Source organism: Lepisosteus oculatus, chromosome 24 (genome assembly GCF_040954835.1).
Source record: "Lepisosteus oculatus isolate fLepOcu1 chromosome 24, fLepOcu1.hap2, whole genome shotgun sequence".
In the NCBI taxonomy this organism is placed as follows: Eukaryota; Metazoa; Chordata; class Actinopteri; order Semionotiformes; family Lepisosteidae; genus Lepisosteus; species Lepisosteus oculatus.
Window position 1 is genome coordinate 16,029,707 of NC_090719.1, and position 27,271 is coordinate 16,056,977.

The 27,271-nt window shown below is 45.3% G+C and overlaps 2 long non-coding RNA genes across 5 annotated transcripts in view; one reads left to right on the plus strand and one right to left on the minus strand.

The window, feature by feature from the left end:
- The window catches only part of LOC138224981 (uncharacterized), a 43,667-nt gene that overhangs the window by 4,603 nt on the left and 11,793 nt on the right, over positions 1 to 27,271 (plus strand). The window contains exons 2-6 of one of the 2 annotated variants that reach the window (XR_011183509.1): positions 11,023 to 11,157; positions 11,367 to 11,470; positions 24,370 to 24,487; positions 26,095 to 26,226; positions 26,341 to 26,761. This is a non-coding gene — a long non-coding RNA (uncharacterized lncRNA). The remainder of the gene's footprint in view (positions 1 to 11,022; positions 11,158 to 11,366; positions 11,471 to 24,369; positions 24,488 to 26,094; positions 26,227 to 26,340; positions 26,762 to 27,271) is intronic. The other variant, XR_011183510.1, reaches the window with a different exon arrangement.
- Positions 21,481 to 23,555, minus strand: LOC138224980 (uncharacterized). 3 transcript variants are annotated; one of them, XR_011183508.1, is made up of 3 exons: positions 23,465 to 23,555; positions 23,149 to 23,275; positions 21,481 to 21,591 (listed from the first exon to the last, which is right to left on the minus strand). It is a non-coding gene; the product is annotated as an uncharacterized lncRNA (long non-coding RNA). The 3 variants fall into 3 exon arrangements; XR_011183507.1 differs by having other exon boundaries at positions 21,481 to 21,607; XR_011183506.1 differs by lacking the exon at positions 21,481 to 21,591 and adding an exon at positions 22,504 to 22,536.

The following is a 27,271-nucleotide window of genomic DNA, read 5'->3' on the forward strand; positions in this document are numbered from 1 at the left end:
AGCGCCTGCCTCCTGCCCGATTCGACGTCTAAAATCATCACAGAACGAGAGGAGCCAACAGGAATGCAAGTCTCTTCTGGTGAGGAGCCTCCGACACAGCCCCCAGTACTGGGTGTGCAGAAAGAATCCTGTTCTACAGTTGTGGTGCGAAATGGCCTCCAGTCCTTGTCAAATGCTGGGTTTCTCTGGACTGCAGTCCCCTCCGCATTTGGATGATTGTGATTGGTGTTGCTGCAGCTGTGCTGTCCTGAGACTGACTGGTGTCAAGACCAGCTGTACTCTGGGATCAGCAGGGCCTAGTGGTGGTATGAATTGTGGCCTCTGTTTCTCAGGTGTAACAATTTTTGATTACTCTGTTCTGTATGTTTATCAATAGTGGGTACTGGCCTAATTCAGCCCTGCACTCGCTGTTAGCTGTTTTTCTCTGCGCAAGGAGGAGTTTCAACAGAGTGTACTCCTGGTCTGTGAGGGGACCCCACACTTCACTGCCGTATAGGGCAATGGGTTGGATTACACTTTCAGATATTTGGAGCCAAATTCTTGTTGGTGGGTTGACATTGAAGAGCCTCCTTCTTATTGCGTAGAAAGCCCTGAGTGCCTTCTCCCTCAGTGCCTTCACTGCCAGGTCAAAACTCCCAGAAGAGCTGATGGTGAGACCGAGATATGTGTAGCTGGATGTGTGCTCCAATGTGTTGTTGTTCAGTGTGAATTTGTACCCGTTTCCCTGAGGTCTGGCTTTCTCCTGGAAAACCATAACTCTGGTCTTGTCCAGATTGACTGGCAGTGCCCAGGTGTGACAGTCCTGCTCCAGCAGTGCCAGGCTCTGCTGTTCTGGGTCCAGATGGGCTGGCAGTGCCCAGGTCTGACAGTCCTGCTCCAGCAGTGCCAGGCTCTGCTGTTCTGGGTCCAGATTGACTGGCAGTGCCCAGGTCTGACAGTCCTGCTCCAGCAGTGCCAGGCTCTGCTGTTCTGGGTCCAGATGGGCTGGCAGTGCCCAGGTGTGACAGTACTGCCCCAGCAGTGCCAGGCTCTGCTGTTCTGGGTCCAGTTTGGCTGGCAGTGCCCAGATGTGACAGTCCTGCTCCAGCAGTGCCAGGCTCTGCTGTTCTGGGTCCAGATGGGCTGGCAGTGACCAGGTCTGACAGTGCTGCTCCAGTAGTGCCAGGCTCTGCTGTTCTGGGTCCAGATGGGCTGGCAGTGCCCGGGTCTGACAGTGCTGCTCCAGCAGTGCCAGGCTCTGCTGTTCTGGGTCCAGATGGGCTGGCAGTGACCAGGTCTGACAGTGCTGCTCCAGTAGTGCCAGGCTCTGCTGTTCTGGGTCCAGATTGGCTGGCAGTGCCCAGGTCTGACAGTGCTGCTCCAGCAGTGCCAGGCTCTGCTGTTCTGGGTCCAGATGGGCCATCAGAGCCCAGGTGTGAATGTGATGGGATGTGTGGCGGTTTGGTAGGAAGCCAGTCTGACTCTAATGCAGGACATTGTGCTCAGTAAGGAGGGCAGGTTATCAGATATTCAAGATACGACAGTTCCTTCTCCAGGTTACTGTTCACACTGAAGCCCCGGTACCTGTTGGGGTCGAGTCTGTCTCCATTCTTACAGACGGGCGTGATCAGTCCTTGATTCCAGGCCTCAGGGAAACAGCCGGCCGTCAGGAGGAGGTTGAGGAGTTTGAGCAGGCTTTGCTGCAGGTCTGAGCTGCAGTTGGGTCAAGCGTTGTTGACTGTGTATTGGCTACAGGCCTTTCGTGGTCTGAGAGTTGTCTGTTTGTGTATGTGCTTATCTTCTTTAGGGTGTGCATGTAGTGTTTAACCATCTCACAGTATCTGAGGCGCAGTTCAGAGTGGTGTGGTGTTGTTTTAGTTCTGGTAGTTCTCTTCAGTTGTTTCTGCACTCTGTATCAAACCATTTGATATTGTTTCTGAGTGTGTTTCATATGAATGTAGTCATTTTGATTTTAAGGCTAGTTTCTCAAAAACATGGTTTAAATTTATGAACGATTTGTTGGTTTGATACAGAGCGTTTTGAAATGTAAGGGATCAAGTAATGGGTTTATTTGCTGCTGAAAAGAGAAGAAAGAAAAAAAAGAAATGAGACAATTAGCTTGTAATGAGTTTATAACAACAGTAATTAGATTCCTGCAAGCACTCTTTTCATTGTCCAACAACTGAAAGCTTTTAGGTATAAAGGAAGGGTCCTCTAATATTTGATGTGTGAGATTGTCGTTCTGTTGGAGATGTTAGTGAGTCTGAGGATTTGTGTTAATATGACAATATGACAATACAATACAATGCTACTACTATTAATAATACAGCATGGCAAGACTTCTTTCAGTCATTTCCCACCCCTCCACCTCAGTGAATCACACATGTTAAACTTCCATCTCGTGTTCCAGATCAGACATGAGCAATCCTATATTACAAATACTTACCACCAGACAATTTAACCAGACAATAATTTAAGCAATTATTAATTCAACAGAAGCAGCAGGACGAGTAAAGTGCCCCTCTGATGGCCGGTCCGTGGAATTAAACTGGAAAATTTCTTAGAAATGATTATTCTTACAATAATGTGCCAATGGCGCCGCTTGGTGGTCATTCAGCAAAATTTCACCGAAAGTTTTTTTAATTCAAATACCGTTAGTAATGTTCGTATTAATACGTTATTTTCATTTTAAATATATTTAAGCATTTTCAACAGCAAAGAATGCAAAGAATACATTGCATTGCAAACAAGAGTAATGAATGAATGAATGAATTAATGTATTGTACATGGATACAAAATACAAAATAAATACAATAAACCCAAAATTAAAATAACATTCAAAAGGCGCGAGTCGATGACGTCAGAAGGAAGTCGCCCACAGGGCGTATGGGTAATGTAGTTTCTGTAGTTCTGTGGCCCGCACTGCCCACGTGTTTCGGTGATTTGATTGAACATCAGAATTAATTCTATTGTACCATTTCAGCGTGTTTATCGTGTCATGGATTTCCATGACTGTCTTGTGGGTTCTCTTGTGTGTCATGTTTATTTTAGTGGGTGGTAGTGCTGGGGCCCTGAACTGTAATAATTCGTGTTACTCATCATCATTGTTACTGTGACCCCCCTGGGAGGAGTGGACCTTTGTAAGATTCCTGTCCTGGCAAGCAGCAGGTGACAGTTTGCTGTCCGACTCAATTACACCTCCGCTACCTCATTTCACCTCTTTCACCAGCCTGTAAAGGGGGTTGTGATAGTATGGGGTCTTTCTCTTTAACAACCTCAAACCGCAGGAAAGAAATGCTTCATTTATAAGATTGAAATATAACCAGAAAGTATAAAAATAGCTATTTTTCTAGTGCTCTCAATGGTTTTCCATTACAAACGGACCAGGGCTTCCTGAGACACAGGCAGTTGGAGTTATATAGAGTTAGAGGTTGTTTTCACGGCACCAGCCGACTAAAGCAGAGACCTCCTTCCACTCCAGAATTTTTTTTTTATTTGGGTGGGATCATCTGGAGTCTTGATTCCTTTCACGGAGTCAACAGTAGATACACAGCTGTTAGCATAGGAGGAGTACAGAAGAGGTGACAGCAGTGCTGGGGACCCTGGTATCTCTTCCACTGAGGACCCTCTGGCACAACCAGAGGTGTGAAATTGAAATTGTTTGGAAGGAATGGGAAGCCAAAGGCAGAGTCACAATCTCTGATTCATGTAATCAAAACAGTAAGTTCTTTCCTCAGGCAGCTTCGTTAGAACATTTTAAATAGATGTAAAAGTGTATTTACAGACTATATCAGCCCTTATCTTTATTAACCTGGTTTAATCTTTTTTTCAGAAGTGTAAATATATTATACTATGTACCCCTGATGGTATTATTGATGTGCTATAAATATACTCTTGTTTGTATTGTATCTATTTTTATTGCTACCATAAAAAGTTAAAAAGAACTGCACTTTCGAGAAATGTCCACTGGGCGGAGACAGAGATACACGAGTCTATGGCGGCGAGTCCAATAGCGCCTCCGTACAGATCCTCGTTGTGCAGAGATTGAAAATCAATACAGATGATAACTGTGACGTTTGTGACAGCAGCTCTGAAAGATAACGTAAAGAAGGAAACTAATATTGACATTACTTTTAAAGAAGTTAAATAATACTACATTTTAAACCTATTGAAAGTAATATGAAAATATCGTTTGTATTTAAAAAAATATGATACTTCATAATAATTAACGAAATGCTGTGAGAGGAGACCCATGTTTGAACACTTGAAAACGGATGTAAATGCGTCTGTACAGACAATTTGAAACATGTACGGACCTCATCTGCTTTTGTTTACTATTAAACAAGATTACTTGTTTAATCTTTTTCCATAACATGTACATGTATTATCGTATGTACCCCTGACTATACTCTGTGTTATATGTATTCTTGTTTTTATGGCATGTATTGTTGTTATAATTAAAAATAAAAAGACGCGAATCGATTACGTCAAAAGGAAGTCGCCACAGGGCTTGTGGGAAATGTAGTCTTTATAGTGCTCTGGACTGCGCTCCGAACGTGTTCCGCAGATTTGATTGAGCATCAGAATTAATTATACAATGTCAGTGTATTTACCGTGTCGCGGATTTCTATGTCTGTCTTACAAGACGGACTCGGCAGGAGCTCTTTCTTGCTCTCCGGAGTGAAGCTGCTCTGGGAAGAGACGAGCAAATCTTCAGACTCTTTGTAAATGAGACATCATGACAGCTGTGCCGACCTGCTCTTTATTGACCTGTTGAACCTGTTTGTGTAAAAAGCAGGAGTCTTGTGTACCCCTGATTGTGTTATGTGTACTCTAGTGTGTTTGCAGCGCTCGTTCTGCCTGGTTTATCAACTGGACACAGAAACAAAACCCACTGCCGTCGTGTCTGTGGGTTTCTGAGCTCTCTTGTCTTGTTTGCAAACTTTTCTCCTGTGTTTATTTTACTTTGTTAAATAAAACGTGGTTGCCGGGGCAACGGAGCTGCAGTAGTTGTTGCCGGGGCGGGTCTGACCTCCAGCAGGTCAACAGGCGGCTTTTTTAATCTAATCTGCGAGAAAAACAGAAATTTAAGAAACCTTAGTCTAAAAAGCGCTGGCTGGAGTATTTTGTGGAAGAAACGGTGACTCGCAGGCTGTGGGACAGGACTATCAGGGACACATCAGCGCTGGACACCAGCCTCACACCGCTGGGCTCACTGGGCATGATCTGCAGGTGGAGGTGAAAAGGTGAAAAGGTGAGAGACGGCGGCGCAGTGGGTGGCAGCGCTGGGAGCCTGGATTTAGTTCCTGTGGTGTTGTCTGTGTGGAGTCTGCATACTCTGCCCCTGTTCTCATGGGTCTGGTGTCCTGGGGTGCTGTCTGTGTGGAGTCTGCATGCTCTGCCCCTGTTCTCATGGGTTCAGTTTCCTGGGGTGCTGTCTGTGTGGAGTCTGCATGCTCTGCCCCTGTTCTCATGGGTCTGGTTTCCTGGGGTGCTGTCTGTGTGGAGTCTGCATGCTCTGCCTCGTTGTCATGGGTCTGGTTTCCTGGGGTGCTGTCTGTGTGGAGTCTGCATGCTCTTCCCCAGTTCTCATGGGTTCAGTTTCCTGGGATACTGTCTGTGTGGAGTCTGCATGCTCTGCCCCTGTAATCATGGGTCTGGTGTCCTGGGGTGCTGTCTGTGTGGAGTCTGCATGCTCTGCCCCTGTAATCATGGGTCTGGTGTCCTGGGGTGCCGTCTGTGTGGAGTTCGCATGCTCTGCCCCTGTAATCATGGGTCTGGTGTCCTGGGGTGCTGTCTGTGTGGAGTCTGCATGCTCTGCCCCTGTAATCATGGGTCTGGTGTCCTGGGGTGCTGTCTGTGTGGAGTCTGCATGCTCTGCCCCTGTAATCATGGGTCTGGTGTCCTGGGGTGCCGTCTGTGTGGAGTCTGCATACTCTGCTCCTGTTCTCATGGGTCTGGTTTCCTGGGGTGCTGTCTGTGTGGAGTCTGCATGCTCTGCCCCTGTTGTCATGGGTCCTGTTCCTGGGGTGCTGTCTGTGTGGAGTCTGCATGCTCTGCCCCGTTGCCATGGGTCTGGTTTCCTGGGGTGCTGTCTGTGTGGAGTCTGCCTGCTCTGCCCCTGTTCTCATGGGTTCAGTTTCCTGGGGTGCTGTCTGTGTGGAGTCTGCATGCTCTGCCCCCTGTTCTCATTTGTCTGGTTTCCTGGGGTGGAGTCTGCATGCTCTGCCCCTGTTCTCATGGGTCTGATGTCCCGGGGTACTGTCTGTGTGGAGTCTGCATGCTCTGCCCCTGTTCTCATTGGTCTGGTTTCCTGGGGTGCTGTCTGTGTGGAGTCTGCATGCTCTGCCCCTGTTTTCAGGGGTCTGGTTTCCTGGGGTGCTGTCTGTGTGGAGTCTGCATGCTCTGCCCCAGTTCTCATGGGTCTGGTGTCCCGGGATACTGTCTGTGTGGAGTCTGCATGCTCTGCCCCTGTAATCATGGGTCTGGTGTCCTGGGGTGCTGTCTGTGTGGAGTCTGCATGCTCTGCCCCTGTAATCATGGGTCTGGTGTCCTGGGGTGCCGTCTGTGTGGAGTTCGCATGCTCTGCCCCTGTAATCATGGGTCTGGTGTCCTGGGGTGCTGTCTGTGTGGAGTCTGCATGCTCTGCCCCTGTAATCATGGGTCTGGTGTCCTGGGGTGCTGTCTGTGTGGAGTCTGCATGCTCTGCCCCTGTAATCATGGGTCTGGTGTCCTGGGGTGCCGTCTGTGTGGAGTCTGCATACTCTGCTCCTGTTCTCATGGGTCTGGTTTCCTGGGGTGCTGTCTGTGTGGAGTCTGCATGCTCTGCCCCTGTTGTCATGGGTCCTGTTCCTGGGGTGCTGTCTGTGTGGAGTCTGCATGCTCTGCCCCGTTGCCATGGGTCTGGTTTCCTGGGGTGCTGTCTGTGTGGAGTCTGCCTGCTCTGCCCCTGTTCTCATGGGTTCAGTTTCCTGGGGTGCTGTCTGTGTGGAGTCTGCATGCTCTGCCCCCTGTTCTCATTTGTCTGGTTTCCTGGGGTGGAGTCTGCATGCTCTGCCCCTGTTCTCATGGGTCTGATGTCCCGGGGTACTGTCTGTGTGGAGTCTGCATGCTCTGCCCCTGTTCTCATTGGTCTGGTTTCCTGGGGTGCTGTCTGTGTGGAGTCTGCATGCTCTGCCCCTGTTTTCAGGGGTCTGGTTTCCTGGGGTGCTGTCTGTGTGGAGTCTGCATGCTCTGCCCCAGTTCTCATGGGTCTGGTGTCCCGGGGTGCTGTCTGTGTGGAGTCTGCATGCTCTGCCCCTGTTCTCATGGGTCTGGTGTCCCGGGGTACTGTCTGTGTGGAGTCTGCATGCTCTGCCCCTGTTCTCATTGGTCTGGTTTTCTGGGGTGCTGTCTGTGTGGCGTCTGCATGCTTTGCCCCGTAATCATGGTTCTGGTGTCCTGGGGTGCTGTCTGTTTGGAGTCTGCATCCTATGCCCCTGTTCTCATAGGTTCAGTTTCCTGGGGTACTGTCTGTGTGGAGTCTGCATGCTCTGCCCCTGTAATCATGGGTCTGGTGTCCTGGGGTGCTGTCTGTGTGGAGTCTGCATGCTCTGCCCCTGTAATCATGGGTCTGGTGTCCTGGGGTTCTGTCTGTGTGGAGTCTGCATGCTCTGCCCCTGTTCTCATGGGTCTGGTTTCCTGGGGTGCTGTGTGTGTGGAGTCTGTATGCTCTGCCCCTGTTCTCATGGGTCTGGTTTTCTGGGGTGCTGTCTGTGTGGAGTCTGCATGCTCTGCTCCTGTTCTCATGGGTCCTGTTCCTGGGGTGCTGTCTGTGTGGAGTCTGCATGCTCTGCCCCTGTTCTCATGGGTTCAGTTTCCTGGGGTGCTGTCTGTGTGGAGTCTGCATGCTCTGCCCCCTGTTTTCATGGGTCTGGTTTCCTGGGGTGGAGTCTGCATGCTCTGCCCCTGTTCTCATTGGTCTGGTTTCCTGGGGTGCTGTCTGTGTGGAGTCTGCCTGCTCTGCCCCTGTTCTCATGGGTTCAGTTTCCTGGGGTGCTGTCTGTGTGGAGTCTGCATGCTCTGCCCCCTGTTCTCATGGGTCTGGTTTCCTGGGGTGGAGTCTGCATGCTCTGCCCCTGTTCTCATTGGTCTGGTTTCCTGGGGTGCTGTCTGTGTGGAGTCTGCATGCTCTGCCCCTGTTATCATGGGTCTGGTGTCCTGGGGTGCTGTCTGTGTGGAGTCTGCATGCTCTGCCCCTGTTATCATGGGTCTGGTGTCCTGGGGTGCTGTCTGTGTGGAGTCTGCATGCTCTGCCCCTGTTCGCATGGGACTGGTGTGCTGGGGTGCTGTCTGTGTGGAGTCTGCATGCTCTGCCTGTGTTCTCATGGGTCTGGTTCCTGGGGTGCTGTCTGTGTGGAGTCTGCATGCTCTGCCCCTGTTCTCATGGGTCTGGTGTCCTGGGCTGCTGTCTGTGTGGAGTCTGCATGCTCTGCCTCAGTTCTCATGGGTCTGGTGTCCCGGGGTGCTGTCTGTGTGGAGTCTGCATGCTCTGCCCCTGTTCTCATGGGTCTGGTGTCCCGGGGTACTGTCTGTGTGGAGTCTGCATGCTCTGCCCCTGTTCTCATTGGTCTGGTTTTCTGGGGTGCTGTCTGTGTGGCGTCTGCATGCTTTGCCCCGTAATCATGGGTCTGGTGTCCTGGGGTGCTGTCTGTTTGGAGTCTGCATCCTATGCCCCTGTTCTCATAGGTTCAGTTTCCTGGGGTACTGTCTGTGTGGAGTCTGCATGCTCTGCCCCTGTAATCATGGGTCTGGTGTCCTGGGGTGCTGTCTGTGTGGAGTCTGCATGCTCTGCCCCTGTAATCATGGGTCTGGTGTCCTGGGGTTCTGTCTGTGTGGAGTCTGCATGCTCTGCCCCTGTTCTCATGGGTCTGGTTTCCTGGGGTGCTGTGTGTGTGGAGTCTGTATGCTCTGCCCCTGTTCTCATGGGTCTGGTTTTCTGGGGTGCTGTCTGTGTGGAGTCTGCATGCTCTGCTCCTGTTCTCATGGGTCCTGTTCCTGGGGTGCTGTCTGTGTGGAGTCTGCATGCTCTGCCCCTGTTTCATGGGTTCAGTTTCCTGGGGTGCTGTCTGTGTGGAGTCTGCATGCTCTGCCCCCTGTTTTCATGGGTCTGGTTTCCTGGGGTGGAGTCTGCATGCTCTGCCCCTGTTCTCATTGGTCTGGTTTCCTGGGGTGCTGTCTGTGTGGAGTCTGCCTGCTCTGCCCCTGTTCTCATGGGTTCAGTTTCCTGGGGTGCTGTCTGTGTGGAGTCTGCATGCTCTGCCCCCTGTTCTCATGGGTCTGGTTTCCTGGGGTGGAGTCTGCATGCTCTGCCCCTGTTCTCATTGGTCTGGTTTCCTGGGGTGCTGTCTGTGTGGAGTCTGCATGCTCTGCCCCTGTTATCATGGGTCTGGTGTCCTGGGGTGCTGTCTGTGTGGAGTCTGCATGCTCTGCCCCTGTTATCATGGGTCTGGCGTCCTGGGGTGCTGTCTGTGTGGAGTCTGCATGCTCTGCCCCTGTTCGCATGGGACTGGTGTGCTGGGGTGCTGTCTGTGTGGAGTCTGCATGCTCTGCCTGTGTTCTCATGGGTCTGGTTCCTGGGGTGCTGTCTGTGTGGAGTCTGCATGCTCTGCCCCTGTTCTCATGGGTCTGGTGTCCTGGGCTGCTGTCTGTGTGGAGTCTGCATGCTCTGCCTCAGTTCTCATGGGTCTGGTGTCCCGGGGTGCTGTCTGTGTGGAGTCTGCATGCTCTGCCCCTGTTCTCATGGGTCTGGTGTCCCGGGGTACTGTCTGTGTGGAGTCTGCATGCTCTGCCCCTGTTCTCATTGGTCTGGTTTTCTGGGGTGCTGTCTGTGTGGCGTCTGCATGCTTTGCCCCGTAATCATGGGTCTGGTGTCCTGGGGTGCTGTCTGTTTGGAGTCTGCATGCTATGCCCCTGTTCTCATAGGTTCAGTTTCCTGGGGTACTGTCTGTGTGGAGTCTGCATGCTCTGCCCCTGTAATCATGGGTCTGGTGTCCTGGGGTGCTGTCTGTGTGGAGTCTGCATGCTCTGCCCCTGTAATCATGGGTCTGGTGTCCTGGGGTTCTGTCTGTGTGGAGTCTGTATGCTCTGCCCCTGTTCTCATGGGTCTGGTTTTCTGGGGTGCTGTCTGTGTGGAGTCTGCATGCTCTGCTCCTGTTCTCATGGGTCCTGTTCCTGGGGTGCTGTCTGTGTGGAGTCTGCATGCTCTGCTCCGTTGTGATGGGTCTGGTTTCCTGGGGTGCTGTCTGTGTGGAGTCTGCCTGCTCTGCCCCTGTTCTCATGGGTTCAGTTTCCTGGGGTGCTGTCTGTGTGGAGTCTGCATGCTCTGCCCCCTGTTCTCATGGGTCTGGTTTCCTGGGGTGGAGTCTGCATGCTCTGCCCCTGTTATCATGGGTCTGGTGTCCTGGGGTGCTGTCTGTGTGGAGTCTGCATGCTCTGCCCCTGTTATCATGGGTCTGGTGTCCTGGGGTGCTGTCTGTGTGGAGTCTGCATGCTCTGCCCCTGTTCGCATGGGACTGGTGTGCTGGGGTGCTGTCTGTGTGGAGTCTGCATGCTCTGCCTGTGTTCTCATGGGTCTGGTTCCTGGGGTGCTGTCTGTGTGGAGTCTGCATGCTCTGCCCCTGTTCTCATGGGTCTGGTGTCCTGGGGTGCTGTCTGTGTGGAGTCTGCATGCTCTGCCCCTGTTCTCATGGGTCTGGTTTCCTGGGGTGCTGTCTGTATGGAGTCTGCATACTCTGCCCCTGTTCTCATGGGTCTTGTTCCTGGGGTGCTGTCTGTTTGGAGTTGATTAAAACAGTGACCTCCTTCCTCTACAGATTTTGTTTTTATTCCGGTGGGATCATCTGCAGACTTGATTCCTTTCACAGCAGTAGATACACAGTTGTTAGCATAGGAGGAGTAAAGAAGAGGTGACAGCAGTGCTGGGGACCCTGGTATCTCTTCCACTGAGGACCCTCTGGCACAACCAGTGGTGTGAAATTGCCTCCATTCTTTGTAAAATTAAAGGTTTCTCTGGACTGCAGTCCCCTCCCGCTTCGCTTTGGATATGCTGTGCTGTTCTCTACAACAGAAGACCCTTTGTTTGGAAGGAATGGGAAGCTAAAAGCAGAGTCACAATATCTGATGCATCTAATCAAAACAGTAAGTTCTTTAAAACAACTAAAAAAAACTGTCATAAAGTAAAAACGAATTTGCAAGTCAAGGTGCACCACTTAAACCCCCAGGAAAACAAAATCCCCACCTGATCGTATCCCAGTTGAGGAGAAAGCCAGGGCTGCAATGCCAACCAGTCCGTCACTCCAGGTGTCCCGACACACGAGTAAAAACCTTTCCTGTTCATCACCTGTCAGGTTTCAAGTCAGAAGGATGGGCGTCTCCAGGCCGGTCTCTGCAGCTGAGGCTCTGAGGAGCTCCTGACAGACATTAGTGGAGCTTCGCTTTCAACACCACTGTGGTCAGTAAAGGTTTAATATTCTTAAACACTGAGAGCTGGAGTTTCTCTGAATGTTATTTGATCACAGCAGCCATGTTTCATTCACACCAGAACTCACAACACACACTAACAGTGCAAGTTAACGTGACCGTAAAAATACGCATTGTATTACATAATATATTTGTAAAGCAGCCTGAAGGTGCTGATTTCACAGGCATCTGTCTAATGTGCTGTAGAGTGGGCCTGCTGGACGATGGATGGACAAGTCGCCCCTTCCTGCAGATGCCGTACTTTGACACCAGAGGAGTGAAAACATTTGTAGAAAAGTCATTTTCAGATGCATTGTGTTTTCTTGAGAGAGGGAGTCTTCATTATCCCCGAGGTGGATGTGTTTCACGGCAGCAGGCAATATATAGAAAAGCACACAAACTAACAACACACAGGCACATGCCCAAGAGTCATCTGTTGAGATCACACACTGTATTATTATTATTGAGAGACAGACTCACTGTTCCTCAGGCTTGGACAGGAGATCACACACTGTATTATTATTGAGAGACGGGCTCACTCTCTGTTCCTCAGGCTGGGACAGTAGATCACACACTGGATTATTATTATTGAGAGACAGGCTCACTGTCTGTTCCTCAGGCTGGGACAGGAGATCACACACTGTATTATTATTATTATTATTATTATTATTATTATTATTATTATTATTATTATTATTATTGAGAGACAGGCTCACTGTCTGTTCCTCAGGCTGGGACAGGAGATCACACACTGTATTATTATTAGTGAGAGACAGGCTCACTATCTGTTCCTCAGGCTGGGACAGGAGATCACACACTGTATTATTATTAGTGAGAGACAGGCTCACTGTCTGTTCCTCAGGCTGGGACAGGAGATCACACACTGTATTATTATTATTGAGAGACAGGCTCACTGTCTGTTCCTCAGGCTGGGACAGGAGATCACACACTGTATTATTATTATTATTGAGAGACAGGCTCACTGTCTGTTCCTCAGGCTGAGACAGGAGATCACACACTGTATTATTATTATTGAGAGACAGGCTCACTGTCTGTTCCTCAGGCTGGGACAGGAGATCACACACTGTATTATTATTATTGAGAGACAGGCTCACTGTCTGTTCCTCAGGCTGGGACAGGAGATCACGCACTGTATTATTATTATTGAGAGACAGGCTCACTGTCTGTTCCTCAGGCTGGGACAGGAGATCACACACTGTATTATTATTATTATTATTGAGAGACAGGCTCACTGTCTGTTCCTCAGGCTGAGACAGGAGATCACACACTGTATTATTATTATTGAGAGACAGGCTCACTGTTCCTCAGGCTGGGACAGGAGATCACACATTGGATTATTATTATTATTGAGAGACAGGCTCACTGTTCCTCAGGCTGGGGACAGGAGATCACACACTGTATTATTATTATTGAGAGACAGGCTCACTGTCTGTTCCTCAGGCTGGGGACAGGAGATCACACACTGTATTATTTCTCTCCCAGCAGGACTCGACATTGTTCTGATTCTGACAGGTTTGCGATATGATCTGTTTTATTGGTGAATAATGTTAGTCTTGTTCCAGAATATTTCTCACCGTGCGGCAGAAAGTGTATCTCTCTTTCCTTTTTTTCTTTCGGCAATGGGAGCACAGCCTGTCCTCTCTGGACATTCGGGTCTTTGTCAGCCAGTTGCTCTGGCCTGATTGTGTCTCTGAACCTGTACTTGACAGGGTCTGTATCTCTTTGCTGTTTCTTAGCCTGGTCAAATATCCAGCTAGTGTTTATTGTGTGGATCATCTGTTTAGGATTCTGTAGCATTCCAGTTTGGAGGATGTTTTTACTCTTTTGGATGGAGTATCTACAGGCTGTTTGTCCCATTTAGTGTAATCTTGCTCACTGAGGGGATCCCACACTTCACTGCAGTATAGGGTAAAGGGTTCGATTGCACTTTTGAATATTCAGAGCCAATTGTATTTGGGGGACTGATGTTGTAGAGCCTCTTTTTACTGCCATGGAAAGCCCTGTGTGCCTTCTCCTTCAGTGACTTCACTGCCAGGAAAACTCCCAGATGAACTGATTGTCTGTTAGAAGTATGTGTTTCAAAGTGTTGTTGTTCACTGTGAAGTTGTAACTGTTTTCCTGAGATCTGGATCTGTTCTGGGAACCAATGACTCTGGTCTCACGCAGAAGGGCTATCAGTGTCCAGGTCTGACAGTCCTGCTCCAGCAGTGCCAGGCTCTGCTGTTCTGGGTCCAGATGGGCTGGCAGTGCCCAGGTGTGACAGTCCTGCTCCAGCAGTGCCAGGCTGTTCTGGGTCCAGATGGGCTGGCAGTGCCCAGGTGTGACAGTCCTGCTCCAGTAGTGCCAGGCTCTGCTGTTCTGGGTCCAGATTGACTGGCAGTGCCCAGGTGTGACAGTCCTGCTCCAGCAGTGCCAGGCTCTGCTGTTCTGGGTCCAGATGGGCTGGCAGTGCCCAGGTGTGGCAGTGCCAGGCTCTGCTGTTCTGGGTCCAGATGGGCTGGCAGTGCCCAGGTGTGACAGTGCTGCTCCAGCGGTGCCAGGCTCTGCTGTTCTGGGTCCAGATGGGCCATCGGAGCCCAGGTGTGAATGTTATGGGATGTGTGGCGGTTTGGTAGGAAGCCAGTCGGACTCTAATGCAGGACATTGTGCTCAGTAAGGAGGGCCGGTTATCAGATATTCAAGATACGACAGAGTTCCTTCCCCAGATTACTGTTCACACTGAAGCCTCGGTACCTGTTGGGGTCGAGTCTGTCTCCATTCTTACAGACAGGCGTGATCAGTCCTTGATTCCCGGCCTCAGGGAAACAGCCGGGCGTCAGGACAAGGTTGAGGAGTTTGAGCAGGCTTTGCTGCAGGTCTGAGCTGCAGTTGGGTCAGGTGTTGTTGACTGTGTCTTGGCCACAGTTCTTTCATGGTCTGAGAGTTGTCTGTTTGTGTATGTGCTTATCTTCTTTAGGGTGTGCATGTAGTGTCCAACCATCTCGCAGTATCTGAGGCGCAGTTCAGAGTGGTGTGGTGTTGTTTTAGTTCTGGTAGTTCTCTTCAGTTGTTTCTGCACTCTGTATCAAACCATTTGATATTGTTTCTGAGTGTGTTTCATATGAATGTAGTCATTTTGATTTTAAGGCTAGTTTCTCAAAAACATGGTTTAAATTTATGAACGATTTGTTGGTTTGATACAGAGCGTTTTGAAATGTAAGGGATCAAGTAATGGGTTTATTCCCTGCTATAAAGAGACGAAAGAAAACAATGTTTTGGCTGTGGAGCCTTCTTTGAGTTTTGAAATGTAGTTTATTTTGTTTGAAGTTTGTCTTTAGGGCTCTTTGGCATTCGTGGCTGTTTGGAGTCCATCTACGCCTGGTGCAGGTCATGCAGCTGGCTGGGCTGTGTCAGTGTGTCCCTGTGCTGCTGTGTTCTCTTGATCCGAGTGGGGCCTGACAGTGAAGGCACTCTTACAGCACAGTCCACCACACTGATGCCCAGAGCTGAGCTGAGCTGACAGTGAACTTACTTGGAGTAGTTTTGTTTGCACCAGGTGGCAAAATCTTCTCTAGTTGGCCCATGACCCTACACATCTGCCTGCAAGAAACTAATAACAGTTGTCTGCAAATGTGTCTTACTTGACTGGTAATAACGTACAAATTGTATACTGAACAAAGAGAAAGGAAGATAATATAGATCCTTGGGAAGCATTTGTGCAAGAATGCAGCTTGAGACGAAGTATGGTTGACTCTTAGGCCCTGAGTTCTGTCTGTAAGGAAATCAGCAACCCAACTGACAAGATTAAGAGCAGCACCAAAATTAGACAGTGTGGTTGCCAGTAAATATGGTTGCAATACTATGATTTAATTATCTACTTTATAATTTAATTCATCTTTAGTGTCCTGAAGCTAATTTGTTGTTTTCATCAAAACCTTAAACATAAAACATACATGACAATAATAAAATACAACAATGGTACATTACCATTATGCATAATATCATAAGATTAAAATTAAATCAGACAATTAGCTTGTAAAAAGTTCATAACAGTAATTGGATTCCTGCAAGCAATATTTTAATTGTTCAACATCTGAAAGCTTTTAGGTATAAAAGAAGGATCTTCTAATATTTGTTGTGTGAGATTAAGATGTCGCTCTGTTGTATATTTTGAGAATATTGCAAATACCACCAGACAATGTAACATTTTCTCATAATTCATCCATCATGAAACTTAAAATAGTTTTCAAATCCACAGTGCACAGGCTTCATTTTCCATAATTCATCACATCTTTCCGTAAAGAAAAGCGCGATATAAGTGAAAGCAATTATTATGAATTCAATAGAAGCAGTAGGAGAAGTGCCCCCTCTGTTGGCCGATCCGTGGAATTAAACTGGAAAAATACATTTTGATTCTTACAGAAATAGTGCAATGGCGCCACCTTGTGGCCATTAAGCAAAATTTCACCTTCAAAACTTTTTAAATTGAAAATACCGTTAACAGAATGTAAGTTTAATAGTTTTTAGTTCTTAAATTTTATTTATTAATAGTTCATTTTAAAAAATATGTAAGCATTATCGAACACAATACAAACAAGAGTACAGATAACATTTCAAGACAAAAGCATCACAGGGGTACATATTATAAAATAAATACAAATTATAAAAAGGTGAAACAAATTGAAGTCTGCACCGCTTTCATATTTTTACAATTTGAAACAGTCTGCAGATTCTCCTTTACATCCATATTAAAATGCTCAAACATAGGATTTTTCCCAGACTATTTCATTTTGTGTACATGATAATGTGCCATTCTAATAAAGTTACAAACGATATTTTTGTATCGTTTTCGATGGGGCTGAGATTGAACATGCCATCTATTTCTTCAAAGCAAATATAAATATTGGTCTATTTTTTAATATAATTTGCAACTTAGTCCAGAAAGGTTTAACCATGGGACATAACCAAAATAAATATAGAAAAGTTACTAATGTCACAATAAAACACATTTATCACTTATCTCAATTTTAAATCGCTGGACAACAAGGGTCTCAACTGGGTAAGTATGATTAATTATTTTGTATGAAACCTCCTTAACCTTATTAGTTATACAATATTTATTCGGCAGCATCCACATTTGCTTTTCCAATCAACCCATTTTACAAATGAGGAATTCCAATTTACTGTAACAGCAAGGACTTTAGTTTGTAAAAATACTCTTCACCTAATTGTTAGAATTGAGGAGAAGCTTTTACGGGGATCTTTAAAACTTATAAACATGTAGCCCGTTAACTATGTTGAATTACAAAGTGTCTATTTCTGCTCATCATAAGCGTCTGCAATTTAATTTTCAGCAGAGTGTATTTGATGAAAAATGTAATCAAACAAAAACTGATTTGCAGCTCACAGTGCAGCTCTTAAAACACTCTTCACACTTTAAAAGCGTCAGAATCGAGGAGAAGCTCACAGGTGTACTTAAAACTTATACACATGTAGCCTGTCAACTATATTGAATTAACAGGATCTCTGGAACATCAGCATGTCATGCGATTGAGTTTATCTGGGAGAAGGATCTGGCTGAACAGCGGAATAGGGTCTGGAAAGATGTACTGTACACAGTGTCTATTTCTGTACATCATCAACTTAAGCAATTTAATTTTCTGCACAGAGTGCATTTGATGTGTGGGAAACAGTCTAATGCAGCCATCTGTAACAGACTTGTGCTTGTGTTGGAAAGAGGAGAGCTGTCTGTTTTTCATGTAGGATTTGGAAATGCTCCCGGTTAGTGCAATATCGGTTTATGGTATTAAAAACTTTCAAGTTTAAATGCAGTGGTCACCTCTTAGGATCCCAAGAGCTTTTGATCTCTTTAACTAGTTTCCAGGAAATTCAAGAAAAGATAATTACCTGAATTTGTGCAAAAAGTGGAAAAATATAAGGAAGAAGGAATATGGGATAAATTAAACTTTAACATCCACTTAGTGATTCATTGTCTCGTGTGGCTGGTATAAGAGACGCACTGAAATTGATTGCAAAAAGGATTTGTAAGTTGGTGATGAAACAGTACCAATTATTTTTCAAGTATATACATTTCTGAATTATGTGAAGTAAGATGCTACATATGTTCTATCAGTCGGTGGTAGCGAGTGCCATTTTCTACGCAGTGGTGTGCTGGGGCTCTGGGATTAGAGCAGTGGATTCTAAAAGGCTGAACAAGCTCTGTCATTGGGTCTGACCTGGACCCCTTGGAGGTAGTGGCTGAGAGGAGAATGATGTCCAAAATGGAGGCCATCATGGACAACTTCTCCCATCCCCTCTATGACAGGCTTGCAGAAATGAAGAGCACGTTCAGCAATAGACTGATTCATCCACGGTGCAACAGGGAGCGCTACAGGAGGTCGTTCTTGCCTTCTGCCATAAGACTGTACAACACATCTACCTTGCGTCTGGGCAGAGGCAACATTGACAGTGATCTGTTCTCTTTCTTTTTCCCCGTTTACAACGGTTTTTTGTGCAATATATGCCAGGGACCTGTGCATTACATCTATATTTATATTCAGATGTGTGATACGGTTTTTCTGTGTACTGTTCTGTTCTAGTTTGTTCTTTCTGTGTCCGGACTGTGAGTAACTCTTGTATTGTACTATTATTATGTAATTCGTTACACTGTGGCTGTGTTAAGCTGCTGTTGCACTGCAATTTCCCTCACGGGATCAATAAAGTATCTATCTATCTAAAGCCATCTGAGGTTCTCCTGAGGAACACGATTGTGCTGTTCCATTACTGTCCTCAGTGTCATATTTATTTTTTTATTGTTCTTCTACACACTTCAGGACTAATTCTGGTTGTACATAGTGCATGATTTAAAGTCCAGAACCTTGTTCATTGGTTGTGCTCTTTTGCATGTGAAACCTGCCTACTTGTGTCCATCTTTAATGAAACAAGAAGGCACAGCCAGGTCTTGACTTAGTTTTTATTGTGCTGATTTGTAGCCTCAGTCCTGCATAACTAAGTAGAACAGTACAGGGGGAGAGCTGCTCCTTTCGGAATAACCTTCCCAGGATTTTACAGTGGCACAAGTAGGCAAACTTGTTTGAACAGGAAAAATTGTCTTTTTGGGTGGTGCAGGCAGGCCATGATGGTGATTATCCAAGTTACTCTTGGAAATACTATGATGCCTTTTTTCAGACCCTTTGAATGCCTGTTTGTGCCAAAATGCTTTCCCACTGGTGTGTAGTCCTGATGGTCCCAGGAGGTCAGTGAGCATAGTACCTTCTGTTCCAGAGATGATTCTCTCCATTCTCTCCACTACGGATATAATTTCCACACCTCCTCCCTCCTCATCCAACTTCTCTGGTTCCCGTCTCTCCAGCTTCTCTCTTCTTGACTCAGCATCCCTAAACAAACTAGTTACGCGCATGAAACCCACCACATCTATTTTAGATCCCATTCCCACCACTTTATTCCAGTCCTGTTTCTCTTCTCTCTGTCCCATTGTCCTCAATATAATACATGAATCCTTGAGCACCGGCATTGTACCAACGGTCCTCAAAACTGCTGCTATTACCCCAGTGCCAAAGAAGCCTAACATGGCTCTCGACAATCTTAACAACTTTCGCCCCATCTCCAACTTACCCTTTCTCTCTAAAATTCTAGAACGTGCTGTCACACTTCAGTTACATAACCACCTCATGACAAACAACCTTTTCGAACCCCTCCAATCTGGCTTCCGTCAACTTCACAGCACAGAAACCGCCCTAGTCAAAGTCACCAACGATCTCCTAATAGCTTCTGATTCTGGTTCTCTTTCCATACTCATCCTTCTTGATCTCAGTGCTGCCTTTGACACTGTTGACCATAACATCTTGCTTTCTCGTCTCGAGACTGTGTTTGGAGTCTCTGACACTGCCCTCAAATGGTTTAAGTCTTACCTCACTGATCGCTGTCACTTTGTCTCTCTCAATGGGTACAGGTCTGAAATTGGTCTTGTCAAGTCTGGTGTCCCTCAGGGCTCAATACTGGGCCCCTTGCTCTTCAGCATTTACATGTTCCCACTTGGTCAGCTTTTAAGATCACATGGCCTCAGCTTTCATTTTTACGCTGACGATACTCAAATATACATCCATACCAAACCCGACACTGATGTGGCTGTCTCTATTCTATCTAATTGCATCTCTGACATAAAAATTTGGATGACTCAAAACTTCCTTCATCTTAACTGTGACAAGACTGAAGTCATGCTTATTGGTACCCCCCATCAACTTCGTAAAGCCAGTCCTGTAACCCTGTCTGTAGATGGCTCTGTACTTGAGCTCCAATCAAAATTGAAAAACCTTGGGGTTATATTCGATTCTGGCTTAACATTCGACCCACATGTACAGCATACTGTCAAAACATCTTTTTTTCACCTTAGAAATATCGCAAGACTACGCCCTATGCTATCATTAACTGTGGCTGAAAAGCTGATCAACATATTTGTATTCTCTCGAATTGACTACTGCAATGCTCTGCTCCCTGGGGTATCTAAATCTACTCTGAACAAGCTGCAGTATGTCCAAAATTCAGCAGCCAGAATCCTGACCAGATCTAGTGCAAATGTTCACATTACTCCTATCCTGGAGTCCTTGCACTGGCTTCCGGTCAAATTCCGCGTAGACTTTAAAATCCTCATGCTCACCTACAAGGCTTTACATGGCTTGGCACCTCAATACCTGTCTGAACTTTTATCGCCCTACTCCCCACCTCGCAACCTCCGCTCTTCAAATTCTGCCCTCCTTACTGTCCCCCAAGCCCGTCTACATTGTATGGGCGACAGGGCCTTCTCCTGCTATGCCCCCAAGCTCTGGAACTCCTTGCCCAAGGATATTAGAGAGTCACCTTCTCTAAACTCCTTCAAATCCAGACTCAAAACCCTCCTTTTCAGAAAAGCCTTTACTTAACTGCTTCCATTCTTCACCCCTCTGCTCTTCTTAATACCATCTTCCACGGTCTCCTCTATTGTTATTGTTGTATTGTTGTAATTATAATTGTGTCCTGTCTTGTGAAATTTTCTTATTTATTGTTGTAGTCTTCTTATTTATTGTTATTGTCATCCTGTAAAGCGCTTTGAGAAGCCACCTTTAAAGGCGCTATATAAAATAAAGTTTATTATTATTATTATTATGATACCTTCAAGTTTAAAGACAAAACTGCAGTTAAAACTCTTATCTAACTTTCACACTCTTGATAATTCAATTGGACTTGTAAACATATTTTTCTTGTAACCTTGTATAACACACCTTAAGACTGAGTACCACCTACAGTGGTAGCATGTTTATTGGTTTTAAACATGTCTAGGGGATCAAGGCTGAGGAGAAGGAAGAGTTGAGGGGTGGATAAACACCAGATAAACTGGGAGTGTTTGTTACAGATTTCACAGGAATTTTACTGCATTACCTCCAAACAACAAGGCAAAAATGTCCTACAATATTCTGTCATCTTACTAGTTATAGATCCTTCAGCATGAGCTAATGCCTTCTGGTTTTACCATGGTATAGCAGGATGTGTGAATGAAGCATCCAGCTGTATTTTCATGGCTTTGCTCTAAAACCACAGCTACTGCCCAGGGTTCTCAGTAAAGTCTCACCCCAGTCACTTTGAGCAGAAGTGAAGCCTCTGGAACCTCAAATTTTGGACAATCACTTCAATTTTTTTAAATCAGTTTCTGCATAGTCCAAGTCTAGCAATTATAATTTGGACCTTATTAACAACAGTAATTTCTTTAGCCAGTCCTAGTGCTCATTAAGAGATTTGTCTTATGGTTGAGTAGGCAGTGAGGATCATGATAGCTCACTCAATACTCTTCTTCCACTGTTCATTCTGGTTTACTTGTGAGTCTGTTGGTTGAGACCTGCTAATTTTATTGGATGGTTTACATTGACATAAGAATGAAATGTGCCTGCACTAGAGGAGCCCTGGGGTCCTAGAGGATGAAGGCTGCCTCCCAACGTAGATTGGAAACTCAGGCAAGAGAACCAGCAGAAAATAGGCCAGAGCTCCAGGGCGAAGGCCAGGAACCACAGTGCAGACTGGAGTGCAGGTTTGGAACTGGGAGCTGTAGTGCAGAGTGAAGGCCTGGAGAAAGAGCAAACTGGAACAGGAGATGCAGTGTAGAGTGATATTGCCAAGTTAAAATTGAACCCAGGCTTGAATACGTGAGGAACTCTGTTGTACCTTAATTTTTACAGTCATCCACTTTTGAATATTTTGTTTGCTTTTTACATAAGCTATCGTACATAATATTTTTAATTAAGCTTTAATGCAAACACACTCTTTAATTGTATGTTTAAAATTCACAATATGTTTAAATACATTACTTCTCTCTGAAAAAAGGTAACCTACTTACATCTAGCATTTTCAAATTTCATGGTGCAAAACCTACTGCTATCAGAAAACAACTTAAACTTGATAGGTTAGTCTAGTCATGAACATTCTGAGCAAAACCATTTCTCCTGTATTTTAAGGAAGGTTGTGTGGGACTGGGCAAAAGAGAACAGTGGAAGAAGGTACATTTTAATATGTAAGTGGAGTTGAGTATTTTTTCCCCCAACTGCTTTCTCATACTTTTTTGTACTCTGAAGACAAACATTTGAGGTAAAGCAGTTGCCACATTGTCAACGATTGGTTGAGCTCTGTGGGCTTTGCCCTAGCTTTTGAAATCACTTCCACAAAAAAAATCACTTTTCTTCCACCCAATAGGTACAGGAGATCTAAATTAAACTGCAGTAATTAAACTGGGTCTCAATTCCTCCTTACTGATGTCAGCCTTCATTGAGGTGCACATGTGAAGCTGCTACAGATCCAGAAGACAATATTGATCTTGGCCACCTTGTGGATTTTGTAAAGAGTAGTGAGATTCTGGTAAGGTCAGACTGGAAAGGCAATGGAAAAGCTTCTTTTCTAAAACAGTCAGTTAACTGTATAAACAAAACAAACATTTAACCAATGATACGGTTACCATTTTAAAGGACTGGTGGCTTGTAGCATGCATAGGCAGACAGTTAAACTCCAGATTATATCCTGAGAAGACATGGGTGTGAACTTCTACTTGTGACACTTTATATCTCATCTGGCACCGCCACCACATGCTGGTTGTAGTTGCAGGTAGTAGGTATGTATTACTAGTACCACAGCAGCTAAAAATTCATGTTTTAAACTAGTAAGTGCTTGAGGAGGAAGCTGTCCACATTTGTTGGTTGTATAGGAACAAGAAAGAGTTAATTGCAAAGTGAACAATAGATTGGTTTCCACTGCTGAGCCTTAAAACTGGAAGATAATTTTAATATTGCCTATAGAGCACTATTCCAGTAGGAATGTGTCCAGCGTCCACCTCCACTTCCCCCCCAGTTTAATTGCAGTACTGAGCCCTTGGATTAACACTTGCAGTGTTACATGCTGCACCCAAGTAAGATGGTAAGATTTATAACTTTTATAAACCTAGAATAGTACACTTGCCTATGGAAAAAAAGACAATAGTAACAGATTAAAAAACTACACCATTGATGAATCAATCACTTAAAATGCCATTATAGTTCAAAACTTGGCACAAACTAGTATGTGTTGTAAACTGTATGACAGTTATAACCTGTGCAGTTGAATCTGTGATTCAGGGAAACTAGTACATTTACTCACCTTTTCCATGCTCTACACGAGATGCAAGTGTTACTAAAGAACAGTGTGCACCAGGAAGAAAGCTCTGCATCACGTTTTGCAAAAATGACAGAAGCACTGAAGATGAACCACCTCCCAGGGTTTGATGCTGTACATGAGGTAAGGAAAAGTGATACTATTGATAGGCCATTTGAAGTTTAGTAGTCAAAGCCATAGTCTATCCTTCTCAAGGGTAGAGGTACACCTATATCTGTATTTTATGGTTGTTCAATTAAGGAAAATGACAAATCAGTTATTTTGGTTATATAGCTTTTGTGTAATCACATAAGCATATTACCCAGCCCTTTATTGAAAGAACCCAAGGCGTCTGCCTCCGTGATGTGGCTAAGCACTGTTTGGGACTCCCACAATGGCAGGAGTACAGCACCTCCTGTTCTCAGGATCACACTTCACAGGGGTCCACGGGTCCTCCTTCCCAAACCCTGGTTCATTCCAGCTGGGAAATGAAGGACAAGGACAGCAGCTCTGGTTAACACTGCTCATTAGGTGCCAATTCTTTAAAAAAAACATGGAAAACCTGACCTGCACACCTTTGGGACTTTATTTAACTTACAATATATTACTTTAAATCTCCAACATGAGTAAGAGCAGGGAACAAACCAAAGTCAATGAAGGGTTTGATTGTGTAACTAAGGGCTGAGCTGAAACAAGGTCAACAGGAACAGGATTGGGAACCACTTCTCTAGAGTTAAGAGCCACTGGAATTGTTTCCCAAGATTCAGGAAAAGTTATTTTCAATAAACTGGGAAACCCTCACTTTGGTGGGCAGGTGGAAAGTGTCATAGCTTAACAGAAGGATTCCACATGAAGGAAAATGGACACTGCTACAGTGTACCTACCCAGCTCACAGTATCCTGACCTTTCCATCAGGAACAGGCACTCCAGTCAGTTTACTAGAACCAGCCAAGTGAACGAATCTAAGAGCCCCCACTCATTAAAAAAGTCAACTAGAGAAAAACAGCACTTGACAAAGAGGCTTGTCCCAAAAACAGCCAGATGTCACCACTTTATAAATGCTGAATGAACACAGGAGCAGTGACTTTTTACACCTTAAGCTGGGCTGGCACCTCCACAAGAAACCTGAGTAAAACCAGTTTTCCAAGCAAAAAAAAAAGCCAAAATCAATTGGAAACAAAAAGAAGGCTTCACAGTTGAAATGTGTTTTCTTTCTTCTCTTTTCAGCATGGAATACGCATATTACTTGTTCCTTTGCAGACTGCGCATGCTGATGCAGGTACCCACCTACAGTATCAATAGTCCACCAGAAATGGCTTCATGCAGCTCAGCTGCTTTCTACCAGGTAATCAAGAAAAGTATACTAGTTATATTTTACCTATGAAATATAATGATTATACTATTATAGGAATGCAAACTAAATGGTCATAATCAAGTGTTTGATTAAACAACCTTGTAAAAAGTCATTTAAATCAGTATTTAGCAACAATACAAACACTTGCTGCTCCAGTCCAGGAGTGGTAGTCCCCTTTAACCCGGGAAAGTGAAAAGCCAACTAGTTCAGCCCTGTAAACTTAAAGCAAATCTCAAGAACATATTCTACCCCACAGAGCAGCCTGTACTCACCCCTGTTCTGAACCACTGAATGGAAACAGGAGCAAAGGGAGTAATCTGTTTTATACCCTGAGCAGGGCTGGCACCTCCCCTTTGGAATGTAGCAAAAACAGAGGAGCAAAGCATCCACAGGTGACAGTCGTAGTGGCTGTGAAACAGGTTTAACCCACAGTTAAAAGGGGTGTTCCTTAATGTCTTTTTATAGGACCATACATGTGAATAAGGATTTAATTGTACTTGTGTATATAACAAATAAACTGAACTGAATAAAAAAACAGCCTTGTAAACACACACATATGTAGGAGAGATGAGTTTCTAGTCATCTGCAGATATAAATGTGAAATTTAAGAGCCCAACCATTACTTATTGTACTCCCACCATGTTCATTTGTCAAATAAATTAACTTTTTTAATTAATGTTTTTTTTTCCTCAGGAGTGTAGGAGTGTTATTTTTTCTTGTGTTTTTTTTCTGTGTGATTAGTGATGGTTTTGACCAAATAAAATTTTATGTTAAGTTAATATCAAGGTTGCAGTTATGTTTTGTTACACAACCAAACATGTTGTGTTTATATATGTGATATACAGTGTGGATATATATATACACTTTGAACATTTGAAATTATATTAAGGACATTTTAAGGATCTTGAATAATTTGCAGTTTGGCTTCAAGTCACTTTTCACCATTTATGAGTGAAATTTGAAGGGATAAAAAGGTGGTTTAATCACTAAGAAACTGCAACTAATTGAATAACAGGAGCAGGGTGCTATTTAACAAGTGTTCTTGGTAGTCATTTGGAAATTAATTTGGCTTTGGGATGAGAGATCAATAGGTTAGCTGGCTAATGCTTGTTTGGTCGTTGGAAGCAGGTGTGTGTTGTATTAGGAGCGTTGGGGGTTTGGTAGTGGCCCTTTGAGGAGCCGTTGGGATTGGCCCCTGGTGAATTAGCTACAGCCGTGAGGTCATCATGAGGCTTATAACAAGGCAGCCCAGGAGGGTGGGTGTCTGGCTCTCTTTGTCTCTTACTACAGCAGGTAAAAGAGAGGCTTTATGTTATTAGAGTGGTGGTTGTTGGTTTTTAATGTCATATTATATAAGGTAAATTATTTTGCTATGCTTTTTTTAACCAGGAGTTGTTGAAGAATTGTAAAGCTTTTGCAAAGATGTGTTTTTAAAAACTTTAAGAAGTGTCAATACTTGAGAGTATGGAGTGAAGTTAAGATTAGTGTGAAGTCTCTATTTGCTTTTGGTTTAGACAATTTTTAGTTTTCCCCAACACTTATACATTTTGTTTTAGTGTATGAAACTCTTGTTGGTAAATACTGTGATCTCTTTGTAGAGCTCAAACTGGCAACAGGAAAGGCTTTATATCCTGACTTGACAGTTTCACTGGGACATCAGGGAAGACCCTTCTCTGTCCAACATGCTGATGTTCCAGTCTCTGCTGGACTGTAGAAAACTGGAGATGCAGGTCAGTGCGGGGTGAGCTCTTAAGGCTGGGAGAAGTCTGTATGGCACTTGTTCTGGTCCCCTCTCTGTGGCAGTGGGGTGGCCATCAGTGTTTTGCTGCCCTTGTCTCCTTCAGGTGCTGTTCTGAGAGGCAGATGGTGACAATGAGCACATTCACTTGAGGAGAGGATGCTGGTGGAGTTTCCAGATGAGATTTTGTTGGAACGGTGTGTGGAAACTGCACAGACCAGCTTTTTATAAGGCTGTTCAGCAGTGGTTCTGATTGTCTGTGAGTTAAACTACACTGCAGTACTCGGAGCTTCTCAATCCCTGGCCATCTCAATGCACAGTATGGAGACACCGCTTGGAGAATTGTTCAGAGGAAGCTCACTGGCTGGCTAAAAGGATACCCACTGTGTGACCTGTTGATGCCCACCTGTGCATATTGAAGTCTTGTGGTTTTAACAGTGGAAGGTGAAGAGGTGCTGCAAGCAATCCTTGAATATTCTGGATGCCCATGGATCTTGAGCAGTTGTAAAGGTAGTGTCTAGGAGGAGGTGAGTTTCACTCTTGTATCCTGTTTTTTTTATTTATTTATTTTTACCCTTAAGAATTGGCTTAGTGTTAGTTTTGGAAGACTTCTGGTGATTTTTCTATCATGTTTGAGTGTTGGTTTAATTTGAGGTGTAGGTTTTCTTATCTTCTGGGTGCTGTACTATATACTGACATGTATAGTACTAAACTGGTACTGGGAGTAAAAATTCTTACTGTTTCAAAGTGAAGAGGATCAAATCTAAATCTCTACTTCAGGTTCTGCTGTTGGAAGGGTTGACTAGGCCTTTGCTCCTAGAGGGATGACCTTTATTTGCCAGGAATGTGCAGATGTGGTACACTGTAGACAGGATGCTTTCTCTTCAGTGAAGATCTGCTTGAGGAGTTCTTAGTTACTAAACCAAGACAACAGCTGTTAGGGGACCCTGTCAGAGCTGCTCAGTGAGTTCTCTACCACCCAGGAGTAGAGACCGGGGTGACTGTGTGTGGGGCAGCTCTGGGCTTGACATTGCTTG